At 50.7% G+C, this 15,918-nt stretch overlaps 1 protein-coding gene across 1 annotated transcript in view; it reads right to left on the reverse strand.

Moving 5' to 3' along the window:
* The window catches only part of SEMA4C (semaphorin 4C), a 60,946-nt gene extending 58,977 nt beyond the window's left edge, over positions 1–1,969 (reverse strand). Inside the window, exon 1 of the mRNA XM_079988995.1 lies at positions 1,749–1,969. The gene's annotated coding sequence lies outside the window, so the exon portion shown is untranslated. The remainder of the gene's footprint in view (positions 1–1,748) is intronic.
* Positions 1,970–15,918: the final 13,949 nt, after the last annotated feature.

Raw genomic sequence — 15,918 nt, forward strand, 5'->3', positions numbered from 1 at the left:
TAAATATTAGATTAAGATTGTGAGATATATATTAGTGGTGAAGGAAAGGAATAGGAAAGGTTGAGTAGTGCTATCACTAGCCAAATATCTGCTAGAATAATTTTCACTATTCTCTGCCTGGGCCGGGCAGCTCTTGGGCCCGAAGCAAGAAGCCAGAGCAGCTGGCTTAGGAACAAACCTCCCCCCTCCACACACCTGGGGGAGGACTGCCAAGGCGGCGCCAATGCTGCAATCCTACCCAAAAGTCAAGGCTTCCCCTTACCTGGAGGCAAGCCCCGCTGAACTTAACAGGATTTGCTCCCAGGGAAACACCAGTGGGATCGGGCTGCGAGCCTAAGAGCGCAGAGGATGAGCGCATGGCTCGCTTGGAAGGCCGGGGAACTTGCCTCTAGTCTAGGTAACTATGCAGGCAGGCAGTGGAAGATAGGAGAGCCTGGCGTGCCCTGGTCCAGGGGGTCACCAAGAGGCGGACACGACTCAACAACAACAACTATGCAGGCAGGAGGGTCGGGCTACCAAATGATGCAGAGGGGTGGGGTGGGGGCGGGAATGCCCCGGGCAGGAGCCGGGCGGGGGGGGAGAGATCTCGTAACGCGCTCCTCCAAAAGTCACCAGAAGAAACTTGATCCGGAGCAAACACAGGCACACGCCCCAGCGCGCGGGGGGGGGGGGGGAGTTGCGAAGGAAGGCGAGAGGCGAACAGAAAACTTTCCACAGCTGTTTTTTTCTTTGGCTTAAAAAGAAAACAGGCCCACAAGAGGGAAGCAAGCCTAAAACAACATTTTAAACCTGCGTTAGCACGAGAAAGAAGAAAGGAAAACGAAGCGCTTGTGAGAAATTGAGGTGGGGCAGAGGTGCTCCGCAAAAGCTCCTGAGAAGAGCGATCCAGCGCATATTTCCCTGGGAACTGTTGCAGCCAGCGGGACTTACTCCTCAATGAACGTGCAACAGGATCGCGCCCACGTTCCAGATAACACTTGGTCGTTTGCAAAAAAAATGGGGGTCCAGCAACGAATAGGCAAATCATCTCTCTCTCTCTCTCTCTCTCTCTCTCTCACACACACACACACACACACACACACACACACACACACACACAGCAACACCCCCAACCCTCTCCGGAGAGAAGGGCGCTGGCCAAGCCCATCCTTGGCCAATGCGCGATCTACTGGATCCCAGGAGAAAGCAACGGAAGGAAGGACGGGCGGGGGGTATATCGTCACACTCTGAGCCCGTTTCCAAAAGGGAATCGTCTTTCTCTCTTCCACCCCCCCCCCCCCCCCGCCCAGACAAATAAATAAATTTCACGCCAGAAGCGCTTCTCTGCAATGTTGATGTTATGGTGGGGAAATCAGAGGATGGGAGGATCTGGAGCGCAGGCGAAGGAGGCGGCGAGGGGGCCCCGCGCGCGCACACGGCGTTGTAGGCAAAGGGGGTGGCGTTATCTGACGGGGGTCTCCCCAAGGAAAGTCTCTCTTGGCCGGGCTGGGCGTTCGCCAGGCAGACCCCCCCCCCCCCCGCCACGCAACACGCCGTTTTGGCCCCGCGGAGGAGAGATGGGGGCGCTTTCTTTTCTGCTTCCTTTCTCTCGCCCCTCGAGCGACCCCTTCCCTGGACCCCGCCCGGCAAGGGAAACAGAGGCAGACCCGGCGGCCAGACAATAGCGGCGGCGGCGGCGGCGGCCCGAGAGGAGCCAAGCGCGCCACAGCGGGCAGAGCCGCGGGCTGGCGGGGCTCCTGGGCGCTCACCTCTCCGGCGCCAGCCCCGCGCGCCCTCCTCTTGCGCCTCCTCGGCTCGGCCAGGTGGGAAAGGCGTAGATCCACAGTCGGCACCCCCGAACTTCGGGCGACCCTCCGGCCGCTCCTAAGCCGCCGCTGCTCCGGCTGCTCCTCCCGCTGGGCTGCTGCCCCTGCTCGGCTGGCGCGGGAGTGTTTTCCTGGCTGGCTGGCTGGCTGGCTCGCTCGCTCCCGCCTTCCTTCGCTCCCTTTTGCTTTCACTCTCCTCCTTCCTTGACGTCAGGGCCGGGGCGGGAGCCGCGAGTCGGGAGTCGGGAGCGGGGGGCGGCGAGGGCGCGCGCTCTCGCTCCCGCGGGACGGGGTCGCTTGGCCGCCGGGCTCCCTGCAGCGCGCCCCGGGGAGGCCCTCCAGCAGCTTCCCCTCCAGCCCCGCGGCCCCCGGCCCGGCACTCTTGCTTTCGCACGTGCACGGGTCTACCTGGGTGCTTACAACTCACGGAGCCACCATTCCGCGAAACAAAGCCGAGCCTATTATGCTCCGCGTCCAGGCGCCGGGGAAGGATTCACACGGATTATTCAAGCGTATTCGCGCCTGTTGAGCGCTGCCCTCTGCCGGGCAGAGATGCTTTCTGGATGTTACCTTCCTATTCCCTACACGGCGGGGAGGAGTTTCCTTCCCTTCCCCGCGAATTCGTTTTACTGGCTGAGTTTCCTTCCAGCAGGAGCGGGTTTCAGATACAGGATTAAGGCCACAAGCCCGTTTAAGGGGTGCACGTGTGAAATGGCTCTAGGGGCCAAATGCTGTGCCGGCTAATGGTCCTGGCAGGTGCTGGAAGTTGGCGGGTCGAGGGGCTCACAAGCAATTGCCACTTTTAAATGCTTTTTCTTATGGATATAGGCAGTGCTTTTTTCTGGGGGCATGCAGGGGGATGCATACCCCTAAAAATTTTGTGAATCTTTGTACTTTTGTCCATTTACTGTATTTATTTTCCCCCATTTGAAATGGGTGGTTTTCTTGAGTCAAAATGAGAGCACCCCTAAACATTTTTTAAGAAAAAAGCACACTGGATATAGGAAGCATACACAACCTTCACAAATGTGCAATATATAAACAATAATAAAGCATAGTAAAAAAGTAATTTGGGAGGAGGAGGGAGCACCACCCCCCACTTGCCTTCCCATCACAATGACATTGCCTTCTCCGCAACCCAGCAAGAAAGATCAGGCCAGTGGTCACATCACCCCAAAGAACTGAGCACGCAGTTTTGCCTCCAACCAACTGGGGTTGGTTGAGGTCTTTCCAGCCTCTGCCTCTTGGGCTGTGTTCACACGCCCATTTGTTCTGCATCCGGTGGTTTAGTTTGTGAAGCCACGTGGACACAAGAACGTAAGCCGCAATTCACATCTATCTGGGAGTTTCTCAAGAAATAATGTGCTTTGATGTGTGTGTCCCCCCCCCCCAGCCAGTGGCGTAGCGTGGGTTATCAGCACCCGGGGCAAGGCAAGTAATTTGTGCCCCCTAACCCGTGGATTTGCTCCCCCTAACCCGTGGATTTGCGCCCCCTAACCCGTGGATTTCCCTAACCCCCAGATGTTGCGGCCGGTGCGGCCGGCCCCTCCTGCACCCCCCACGCTACGCCACTGCCCCCAGCCCCCGCAAGCTTTGATCCAATTGAACAGGTGAGCCAGATGAAGACATCCATGCCCACTCAGATGACTGATGCAAGTGCAATTTGAAACAGGGATTTAAGACGGGTGATGTAGGTACTTAAAAACACCAGAAGAGCCCATCTAGTCCAGCATCCTGTTTTTGCAGTGGCCAACCACATGCCCATGAGAAGCCAGCAAGCAAGACCCAAGCACAAGCGCCCTCTCCCCTCCTGTGGTTTCAGCAACTGGTGTTCAGAAGCATTGCTGCCTCTAACTGTGGAGACAGAACATAGCCATTGTGGCTAGGAGCCATTGCTAGCCCTCTCCTCCATGAATTTGTCTCATCCTCTTTTGGAGCCATCCAAGTTGGTGGCTGTGGCTGCTGAGTTCCACAGTTGGCCTTGGGTGCTTGGCTTGAAGGAAGGCTCCCATGAGATTCCTCCTGACTCTGGCTCTATGAGCTTTGGTGCTGTGGGATCTGATGAGGGGGGAACCTCCTCAGTCACCTGCTGATCACAAGCATCAGGCTCACATCCAGCTCCTTTGCTGGTGAAACTGCAGCCTTTGTCTCAGTTTCCCGGTCACTGCTGGGCTCTCGGGGCCAAGACCCCTCTTCTCCATCACTGTTCTATCCCTCCTGAAGGCCAGTCAGGATTTCATGTGGCTCAGAGGCTGCTCTCTTAGGCAATATAAAGACAACAATAACAATGCACTTTAAATTATTCAAAGTTCTTTGGTAATCCTATAACAACTCTGTAAAGTAGGTCTGTATAAATATCCCCAGATTGCAAGTGGGAGAGGGCATGGCAAGAGAGTTGGTCCCTGTCCTAGTAACTTTTGAATTGAGCACAGCTAACTTTTGAATTGGGTTTCTTGGCACTGAGAATGAATGGTACTGGGTGCGGGCAGTGAGCTGGAGCCAAATGAATACTGTAATGAGTCCTGCTAGTGTCGTGGTACCCTTGCCCCCTAATTGGCTCTGACAGGGTAAGGAGAACCCAGCCCCCGCAACAGCATGTTGGGGTGAGGAGAGGGGAGATTGTTCCATCAAAAGGGGTTTGTGAGAGGTTTTACTTGTCCTGATGTGCACACATATCTTTTGTCCCAGTGTCACATCTGACCAAAAAGGTCTTGCAGGTTTTTCAGAGCATGGTGCTGATCATGCCAAGGTTGGAGCTTCAATCCCTGTGTGGGACAGCTGCATATTCCTGCAATGCAGGGGGTTAGACTAGATGATCCTCTGGGTCCCATCCATCTTTACAATTCTATGATTGTAATTCTATGATTATGACTAGAGGCAAAAAATGGGGTGACTATACGCACCACAAACAGCAGTCCCTCGTTCATCTGCTCTCTAACATGAATTGGTTTTATCCTACACAGAGTAGACCCATTGAAATTAATATACAGTTAGGTTAGTAAAAGTTAGTTGGATATGATCCACTGTCTCTGGATCAGTCCTTTCCAACCTGGTGCCTTCCATATGGTTTTTGGACTACAACTCCCATCAATCCCTTGCCAGCATGGTCAATTGTCATCAGCAATGGGGATTGTAGTCCAAAAACCTGGCAGCACCAGATTGAGGTTAGGCCACCGAAGAGGCACAGCCAAGCAGAAAAGACTTCTAGGAATCATCTCACAAGCCACCTGTTGTAGCCTATTGATACCCCCACAAATATTCTGAACTCAGGCATAAAGAGCAGCATATAGACAATCCTAATAGATGATTGCAATTAACAAGCAAACACCTGAAGCTGGGAGGTCCTGCTGGTGATCTGCAGGACGGGTGGGCTGAACCCACTTGAGCTTTGCACACAGCCTACCTCATGGGTCACCAACAGAGCACCTGAAGGGATTTTCCACCAGCGATGCTAGGGCGCCAATAGATGGCTTCTTCCTGAAGCACAACCGTTGTTTTTTGGGGGGTAGTGGGGGACCTTCCTAGAGAAAGCAGTTGGGTAGGGAAGGTTGATTCCTGCCCATCTCTGGCACAGGCCTATTTGTTTTGTCTGGGTGCCCTTATCTTTTATGGCTTAATTGAACACATTGTGGCCCTATGGCAGACTCCCCAGCCTAGTACTTTCTAAACCTATTGGACTCCCAACTCCCAAGAGCACCAGCTTGCATGGCTGCATTTCCATCAGCCCCAGCATCCTAGAGCCACACTGGGGGGAGCTGATGGAAGCTGTAGCCCAACCCCCTGGAGGGCACCAGGTTGTGTTTCTCTGCTGATTCTGTTTTATCCCTTTATTGGAAACCGCATTGGAATCAGCATACAAGTTGCCTAAATAGATAAGCTGATGACTCCTGTTTCCCTGCACCTGGGCTTTCACCATCCATGCAATCCTGTTATCTCTGCCTTCCTGTCATTTGCGCTGTGCTCTTGCACAACACCCATTTGCCTCCAGATCAAAGGGGCTTGCGTGGGACACAGGAAGCTGCCTCCTCCCCATGGGCTATTGTCCATTTAGCTCAGTGTGGATGGGGGGGGGGCTTTTTCAACCTGAGAGAAGCATGCCAGTGGGGGCAAGGCCAGAGGCAGAGGAGAAGGAGAGAAAGGGATGTGGCTCTTACCTTTGTGCAGGAGGCTGCACCCCAGCTGTGCAAAAGTCTGAGTCTTCCACAGGCACACCTCTATCCAGGGAAGCAAGAGGCATTAATATCATGGTTATATGACACATTCCTCTCATGGGAGGACCAAGGAGAGGGCTGGAAACCCAGAAGTGCTCCCCAGAGTCTCCAGCCGTGACGGGTCCTCTCTGTCACCTGCTCCTTGATCCTTTATCAACAGATGTCAGGGACTGAACCTGAGACCTTCTGCATTCAAAAAAGGTGCTCCACAATGGGGCTCGCAAACTGGCATGTAATAATTCTGCGTGCGGACTTGCATTTGGATCTTCCACACCAAAACTATTTGGAGCTGCCCAGCAGACACTGCAGTGAATGGGGAAAGCAGCAGCACTTTCCAGCAACAACAGTGATGCCCCTTGTCTTCATCCCTGGAAAGGTGATCATGCAAGCAATACTCCAGCTGTTGCATCTGCCTGGCGGAACTTAAAGCTGCAACCGAAATGACTCAAGTGACGGTCAGCAAAAGGGAGCACCAGAAAGACTTGGTTTATGAGTGCAAGAAACTTGGTGTGAAGAGGCCTGTAATGGGGGGGAAGGAGAGTTACATGGCATTCTTAGAAGACTGGCCCCAGGATATCCTCTCTGGGGCTGCAATAAAATATGTGAGGAGGGGGCCCTAAGGCAAAAGAAACAATTTGCCCCACTAATGAATATGCAGCACAATAATTGCTTCCGAGCCAGCCTAATTAAAACCATTCTTCTTGCCCAACTCCTATTTCTTTTATTCATTTGTTTTATTACATTTCTGTCCTGCCTTTTTGCCAAGGAGCCTACAGTTGGTGCATACAGCTCTCTGCCTCCCCATTCTCTCCTCATAACACCCTTCCAGGGTAGGTTAGTCTGAGAGATGGTGACTGAGAGATCAGCTGGTGAGCATCATGGCCAAGCTGGCCTTTGAACCCTGGGTGATCCCTCACTACACCACACTGGCCTTCGAATGAGTTTGTGTCGGAGAAGGACATCTTGATGGATTGGGTCCCCCCTCGGGGTGGGGGTGGGGTTCTACCTCACGGAAAGGGCTTCAGAAAGATAGGAGATGGCTTTAGAAGAGGGCTAGACAAAGCGATGCAGGCTGCCAAAGGCCATTGGCCAGGATGGCTGCGTTCTTCTGTGCAATATGCCTCTGCAGAGCAGCCGCCGGGAATTGCAAGTGAGAAGAGTCCTGCTTGTGGCTTCCCACTGTGTCTGCTTGGCCATTGTGAGAACAAGATGCTGGACCAGATGCACCTTCTGCCTGACCCAGCAGGGCCTCCTGATGTTCTTACATTCACCTCTTGAGGATACTGTAGTTCTCAATTTCCTGCATTAATCTTTCAGTTGACCTGGATGGTGAACAAGGCTCCCTTCTCCCAGCTGCATCTGTCTCCCAGTTTGCACCTAAAACCTGCCACCTCTGGTGTGTGCACTGTAACTGCTTATCCCAATCTGGTGCCCTTCAGATGTTTTCAGCTGCAACTCCCCTCGGCCCCAGCCAACACAGCTGTGCTGATGCTGAAGCAGATGGGAGCATGGCTGTGGTGTCTGGGGATGGCGGGAGGGAGCTGTCGTCTGACGGGCACGAGATTTAGGAAGGCTGCATTGCAGCCTTAAACTGGTTTAATCAGAGTTGGAAGGGACCCAAGGGTCATCTAGTCCAACCCCCTGCAATGCATAATTGTTCTTTTCCCAGGACAGGGGAATCTGAGTGTTGTAGTTCTCTCAAAGAGGATTATGAATTCTCAATAAAAAATGGTCAGCACTCTCACCAAACTACAATTCCCAGAATGCTTTAGGAGAAGATGTGACAGTTTGCTATAATCAAAATTGACCTTACTCAGCAGCGGACATGTTTGCTGCCTTGCAGCAGAGCCATCTCTGCTGCTGCCTTTTCCAAGCATCTGGAGCCATTTCCATTCCCAGTATGACTAGCATCAAAACCAGGCGGTGGTCTCAGTGTGTGTGAATGGTCGCAGTTCAGCGGTAGATCATCTGCCTTGCAGGCAGAAGCTCCCAGGTTCAATCCCCAGTATCTCTGGGTAGGGCTAAGAGAGACACCGCTGCTTGAAACCCCAGAGAGTCGCTGCCAGTCAGTGTAGACAATACTAAGCTAGATGGACCAATGGTCTGACTTGGTATATGGCAGATTCCTGTGTTCCTGTGTGCACAGCGGGCAAAAATGCCCTGTCCTTTCATCTTTAAAGATTCACTGCTGTGCCGCAAGCAGAAAAACATGCAAAGCAAATCCTCCTGCACCCCCCCCCATCCCCTGGGGAAGCATCACCTCTTGAACGTCTGCCTGTCTTGTGGCTGATGAATGGCCAGAAACAAATGATGTCGACCTTAATCCACCCTTGTTCTCCTTCTCCTGGCCTCTGTTTCTTAGGGTACACAGCACACAAGCAGAAGTCTAGAGCTGGTGTAGGACAAACCCTGCGGCAATCATGAACGCCTCAGGGTACTCCACTTTTCCTTTGTCATATGTGGTTTCCTTCCTTTCTTCTCTAACAACCCTGCTGGCTGCTTGTTCTTCAGGGTCTCTCCTTGAGACTCCCTTATGTGACAGAGAGGAGTTTTCCACAAAAGGAACTGGGCTTTCGGCAGCTTTGGGGAAGGCGTGCAGCTCAGCGGTCACAGAACATCTGCTTTGCATACAGGAAGTCCTGGATTCAGCCCCAGCACTTGGGACAGTCTTCCTGCCCAAAGTGCCAGGAGAGCCACTACCACGCAGTGCAGACCATAATGAGCTAGAGATGGATCAGAGGCCTGGCTCCATTGGAGGCAGATTCCTACGCTGTTCCCCTGTTGTTCCTACCATATTGGGAGAAAACAAGTTGTCCCTGCTGCAGATCGCTGAGCTTTAGTCTCTGAAGCAGTTGTGCAGGGAAGGGGGCAGAGGAGAGTGGGCACGCTGTTGATGGTGATGGGAGTGTAATTGCAACAGCTGGAAAAGGCAGCTACCAGGCAGCACCGCCTGTCTTCTTCAGCTCTAGCATCCATTTAAGAGAAGGCAGGCAGGATTCTGCATCTATATAGCACCTTGCATTAGAGAGTCCCGGGTGAGTGCTACGTCAGCGTCGCACTGAATTAGAGTCAGGAAAGCAATATTCTGGAGAGGCAAGGGGAGCAGGGGACAGAGAGAGGCTGCTGTGCCAGGCCTGGTGGCAGGCGTGTGGCAAACCACTCAGGCAGCCTGGTGCCCTCGGGGGGTTTTGGACTATGACTCCCATCAACTCCAGCTAAGCATAGTTGTAAATGGTGATCCCCAAAGCTCCAGTTGCTGCTGGGTAGTTGTCCTGCAGCACAAGCCTTTCTGAGGTTCACAGGAGCTGTGCAAGAGTGTGGCAGAAGGAACAGGGAGGTGTGTGTCCAGCCGTGGCCACCAGAGCCCGGCTGGACCTGTTTTCAGGCCTGGTCAAGCCTCTGGATGTGCACAGATCAGGAGGGGAGGCATTTCCTGTCACAGAGAATAAGACACACCGTCTCATTCCCTGCTGGCTGCTTGCAAGTCAAGTGGCTGCTAAAGGCCCAGCTGCAGAGGGTGGCTCAAAAGTCAGAGAGAAACCAGCCATGGAGGAGTGGGAGGAGGAGGCAGCGCTGAGAACCAGGGAACATCCTGTGCAAATTAATGTGACAGAGTTGGTGAAGTGATGGCATCACAAGCTTGTTTCACCTCCAAGAGTGTGTTTCAGGGGCTACTTCACCAGCCTGGAGCTCACCTAATATTTTGGGCTACAACTCCCATCCCAACAGGGCTGGGGCTGGTAGGCGTTGTGGTTCAAAACATTTGGAGGGCAAAGTGAGCTGGTGGTGTTGGGGAGCTGACAAGGATGTCCCTCCATGCCCATCTGCTGGAGAGTCTGTGCTGCTGGCCTGTGTGAGGACCTAAGAGGAGGGAGGCCCCTCTGTCCATGGACTGCTGTCCCTGCAAGGCCTCCTGGCGCTGACTTTGCCATCTTTCTGGTGTCAAGTCACGATGTTCTTCTTCTTGCAAACATCTGCTGGGATGGTTATTTTGCACATTTTTAGCTGATTATCCCTGATGTTTTGTCTGCTAGGATAATGTGGCTATGGTATCATGGTACTCCTTAGACTCTTTTATATTATTGTTTAATTTTTGTACATTTTAATCTGCTGCAAGATGAGTTTCTTTTGAAATAGATGTTTAAGTCATTTAATAAACAAAGTGAAACTTTAATAAACTCTGGATGCTGCCTGATACCAGCCTGCCAGATGGGTATCATCCTTCTAGTCCATGACTGGGCTCTGAATGGGCCTTTTGCATCACCTGCTACTCTGAAATCCTTTTTTAATTAGAGATGTGGGGAAGTTGACATGGGACCTTCTACAGGCAAGGAATGAGCATTGTCACCTTGCTCCCTATGCCCTCCTTTGCTGGTCTGTGTCTGGGGAAGCACATTGGCTCAAGCCTCCCACATTCAAAAAAAATTTTTTTTAGCCCAAACTGTCTTGGCTGACTCCTGGGATGGCTCCTGGGATGTCAGCAGCTTTCTTTGCCCTAAGTATACCCACCTCTCAATTCCAGGAAGCCATCAACATCAAAGCTTGCTCAGTTTGTGGGGCTAAGGAGGCACCTCCCAAATCATGCACCCTTTTGAGATTCAGATTGCTCTCAAGCACTCAGAGGCACCAGAATCAATCAGCACAAGCCAATCTGCATCCAGGAGCAACTGTGCCTCCGGCATTGCTCTCTATGTGCATTTGTAAATAACCATGCCAAGCTTCCTTTCTTCGAACCTGCATTAACGTTATACATTTGCTTCTGGAAATGGAGCTTATTTCTGGCCACAAAGGCCTTAATATTCTGCTTCTCCAGCTGAGCAGGACAGTGCTCTTGCCCAGAGGAACAGTAATAAGCAGAGCCTGACCATCTATCCCTGTCTTGGCTCCCACCCTCTTAACTCCTTCCTCATTCCTCCGAATTCCCCAACCTGGTAACCTCCAGATGCTTTAGACTACAGCTCTTATCAGACCCAACACCATCTGTCCATATTTGTTGGAGCTGTGGATTAAAACAACTGGAGGTTCTTAGGCTGGGGAAGGCTGCTGTCAGGTGTTTCTTAACTCCAACCGTAGGAAAAGTGGTTCCTAATAGGTATGCAAGTCCCAACAGAACTTGCTTCCCAATGCACATTGTGCAGGGTCTGGATGCAAGGCTATTAGAATGGGAAACTGGCTGGTCTGACTGGGGAAGGACCATAGCTCAGCGGCAGAGTATTTGCCTTGCATGCAGAAGCTCCCAATGGCATCTCCAGGTGGGGCTGGGAGAGGCTCCCTGCCTGAAATCCTGAAGAGCTGCTGCCAGGCAGTGTTGACAATGCTGATCAAGAAAGACCAGAGGCCTGACTCACTCTAAGGGCTCATCCATCCATGGACGTGGCCAGGATTTTGTTGGGGGTGGGCAGTGTTAATCTGAGGCTCTAGTCTGGGTTCACATTTGCACAGGAGCAAATTCCCCCTGGATTTTGCCTCATGTTGTTTATGGGGAGGGTGGTGCCCCATAACCCTTTGTCCAATCCCTTTGCCTGGGAGTTTCCCCTCTACCACACAGGCCCCTTTTGAACAGCCCTGCGGCCTCAGCATTTCCCTTGTCTCTGTTGCAGATGACCAGCTTTGCCTGTGTAAACAGAGGCTTCCTCTCCCCTCGCCGGGGTGCCTGGCAGTGTGTAATCTTGGCCTTGGCGGTGGTGACTGGGGCTGGAGTTCACTGACGCAGATCTAGGCTATTGCAGGATATGGAGAGTGTCTGGTTATGACAGCACCTCTCCTCTGAAAGACGCATCTTTACTTGCTGGCCTGTCATCATCCGTCGTCATCCCATGAGAATTAGGATCAGGAGTTAAGTACTGAGGATCCAGCACGTCAGACAGGGATGGCAAGTGTTGATGTTCCACAGCTAACCTTTGACAAATTAAAAATTAAGCTCATTGGTTCATATGGCACACACTGGAGAGTTCTCCAAGAACTCAGATGTGAAATTGTTGATCTCCTGGGTGGGGGGAATATGCAGCTTGTCACTTTACATAAACTGTAAAGAGATCCAAACAGGATTTCTCCAAAGTCTGACTGAACAGAGAACAAAAAGTCAAATGAGGTTCAGGGAAAGGAAACCTAAAGTGTTGCACACAAACAGAGCAAAGAAATCTCTATGCACACCTTCTGGACTGGCAGTGGCTAATCAGGAAGGGGATCTTGCTCTTGAAGCTAGCGCAGAGGGTGGCCAGGGCCGGCTCAGCCATTGGGAAGAGTGAGGCAGCTGGCTCTGTCTGGCAGCAGCAGTTGGAAGGCAAGCAGCAGTAACAGCAAAGGTTTATGAGCTGTGCCCAATGTCCACCATGCACACATCATGGGTACTAGCCACAATAGCTATACTCTATGTCAGTGTGCCAAGCTAAATTGAAAGGGATAGGAGCAAGGCAAGAGGAAAAGTTGGCAACTCTCTAACAGCCAATGGAGCAGCACTTGAGTTCCTTTTACATGGAGCATTACATTTTATGGATGTGTCAGTCACAAGTGGAGCAGATGGATGAGCCTCAGTATGGGGTGGGAGAGATCAGGGCAAACGATTAACACACCCACACCCATTTGCTACACTCCTAATGGGGAGGAAAACAGCCAGCAGATCAATCCCATCCCAATCTGCTTCCTAATCTACACTCTCCTTCCTTTTCATCCAAAGGGAAATTAATTAATCAGGCCTGCATCTGTTCCACACCCACCCTCTGCTGAACAATGCAAGCACTTGGATCTCTGTGCCTAACCCACCCACACAGACAGTTTCCCGCTGCGCAGATCTCCAAACAGGAACTCATCCATCACAAGCTCAGGACCTCGTGTGGAACTTCGAAGCTTGCACTCCCACAATCATTCACAACTTCTCTCTCCATCCATCTGGTGCCTGCTGGAACCCCAGTCCTCTTCCATTCACACGCAGCACGCAATGGTTCCCAGCTTCTCCTCCTATTTCTTAATCAGCTATTAAGCTGATTCTATTTCTTTGGTGCTTTAGGGTGCAAACTAACATGCTGAAATTAGGCATATGAAACATTGCCCATCATTTATCACCATGTGTGGGAACATAAAGGTTTTTTATAGAACAACTATTTTTATTCATTTTTCAGAAACCAACACAACACAAATGGGGAGTGCAGAGGCCAGTTCCAGCAAAGAGTTTACATCTGGCATGGAAAGATTTCCATGAGAACCTGTCTGCCTGAATCTATGTTGCTTAGTGGCTGAATCAGATATAAAATTTGACCAAACTACATAAAATTTCTCTGTGTTCTGACTTCTCCTTGTGCACAAAGTTGCCAAGTCAGTTTGTCCATGAGCACAAAACTCCACAGTTGTTGGTGCCAAGTTATTGTCAGACTAGCACCACACTTCTCCAAACATTTGCGGTCATAAGCCTTGCAGCAATCGTCAGATGGGTTATCAGATCTTCAGGAACAAAATCCTAATTTTCAAAGTTAAAAATGAGGAGAAGAGCCATTTTGGAGTTTGGGTCCTTTTAAGGGGGGGGGGAGGAATTGGCAGCCAGCCAGCCACACTGATTTTCAGCCATTTTTTGGTGCCCCCCCCATCCGCCCTGCTCCCAACAGCCAGTCAGCATTCCACAGCCACTGAGGATGCTCAGTCCTTACTGGGCTGCCTTAGGAGGTTATTCATCTAATTAAAACATTTGTGTCCCACACTTCAGCCAGAAAGGTTCTCAGAGCAGCTTCCATACAATCTGTTAAAACAAGGCAGTCTTTGCCCGCAGGGTTACGATCTAGAAAACACAACACATAAGGGAAAAGGGACAAGGAAGGAAGGTGGGGGTGGGGCAAATGCAGGCACCAATTTTTAAACAGCAGTTCTTATAATGTGCAGCTTGAATGGAAGCACTTCAAGGGCAGCCCATTCTTGATGGAGCTGCTCTTCCAGCAAAGCTGGTGGAATATGCCCTGCTTCCCATGTCTCTCCTAAGGCAGCCTGACGGAGCCCCATCGGTGTCCCCCATCTCACCCAAGGGCTATTCATTTATTCAGACACTTCTGCCGGCTCGTGCCTCCTTGTTGTGCTTTGATGATGCTCTTCTGGCCTTATAAGCATTGGCACTCATTCCTGTACAACATAGATAGAGGGAATAATCAACAGTACTTTTTAAAAGAGAGAGATCGAGAGAGATCCCACTTTATAATTTAGAAAGAATTCTAGCTGGCTTATGATAAAAATAAATAGCAACAAGCTACTGACAACATAAAAACATCATCATCATCATCATTATTATTATTATTATTTCTATAAATTATCTGTGGGTCTTCCATAAAGGTTTTTATTGAAGGGATGGAATAAACATTTTCTAAACAATGTGATCATTAATTCGCTAAGTAGAGGTGTGTGTGTGTTTAAGCAACAGAATTGCATTTATTAAATACTAAATGTCTAGGCTTTTTTTTTAAAGGTCTTAGCCTAGCACTTAAAAGTTACTGGGTTATACACTACTTAACTCAAGAGTAGACCCATTGAAATTAATGACCATGGCTACCTTAGGTCCATTAATCTCAATGGGTCTACTCTGACTAAATGTTAGTTGGTTGTAACCCATTCAAGCGAGGAGATCCTCTCTGCAGACTATGGGTGGTAGTCAACAAAGCTTTACTCAGAGTAGATGCATTAAAATGAACATGACTAAGTTAATTTTGATTGGTCTACTACTGCAATAAAACTCCGCTGACCCCCACCCTGTGGGTGTTGCTGCTGTAGGGAAGGTTCTCTGAAGGCGGCAGGGGAAGTGGCTCCGGAGGCCACCTTTAGATCCTGAATCCCTCCCCCAGCTGGATGACAAATAACAATGAATTAGCATGTAGGCACCCAAACATTTTAGTCCCCAAAGCACTTCTTCACGCATCATCCCTGGATGTTGCTGGACTCCAACTCCCATCAGCTCCAGTCACCATGTCCAATAGTTAAGGGTGCTGGGAGTTAGAGGCTCAGCAGCATCAAAAGGGACACAGGTACCCCCATCCCTGACTTGCAACAACCCTGTAAGGTGGGCCAGGCTGAGAAAGAGTTAACTTTAACAATGTAAGTTAGCAGGAGCCTTTTGTGCATGTTAGCACTGACATCTGTCAACATGTGCAGATCCACTAATGGTTAAATGTAGGAGAGCAGCAGGCAGTTAAAAATTGGCATCGTGATAGATTGAGATGAGATGCAAACTGGGACCTCTGTGTCTCACACTCTCAGGGAAAGCTTCGCCTGTGTTACTGTTTCCTCCAGTTAAGCTGTCCTTAGCACCTGGGAGCAGGGCAGAGGCATGGGAGGGGCGATGGCTAATAGTAAACATGGAAATGCCAACCTTCTGAATTCTGGAAGAAATAACAGTTGCTCAGTCTAATCGGAGCTCCCGGTTCACCTCTGCTCCCTGTGCTGTTCACGGTGGATCACATCATAAATGTGCTTCTTTTCTCTCTCCACTAGATACTTACCAGGTGCCTGGGGCTGCTCAGGTTAGTCACATGTTACTGCTCCTTTTCTAAAAGTAATTTGCAACCCTGTCTGAGCCCCATGGGCCAGACCTCCCTCTCCCTGGAAGGAGCTGCTGCTGACCCTTCCTTGGCTGGGGCTATAATTAGCCAAGCCCAGAAGTGGTGCAAAAACCTACAATTGGAGAGAGCCCTCAGGTGGGATCACACCTGAGCCAGAACAAGGGCAAAGGAGGTGGTTTGAAAAAGGGCTCCTTATAACTGGGGTGAATCACCAAATTATTTTAATAGTATGTAACCTGATCCTGGCTGTTGATTCAGAATATAGCCCCACTGAGCCTCGTAAGGAAGGCAGGAATGACATGCGGTGGTGGGAACTTTATATTGTTTTTATACCAGTTTTAACTATCATTGTTCCCCCACCCTGACAAAAAA

The sequence above is a fragment of the Podarcis cretensis genome (genome assembly GCF_951804945.1).
Source record: "Podarcis cretensis genome assembly, chromosome: 8".
NCBI lineage: Eukaryota > Metazoa > Chordata > Lepidosauria > Squamata > Lacertidae > Podarcis > Podarcis cretensis.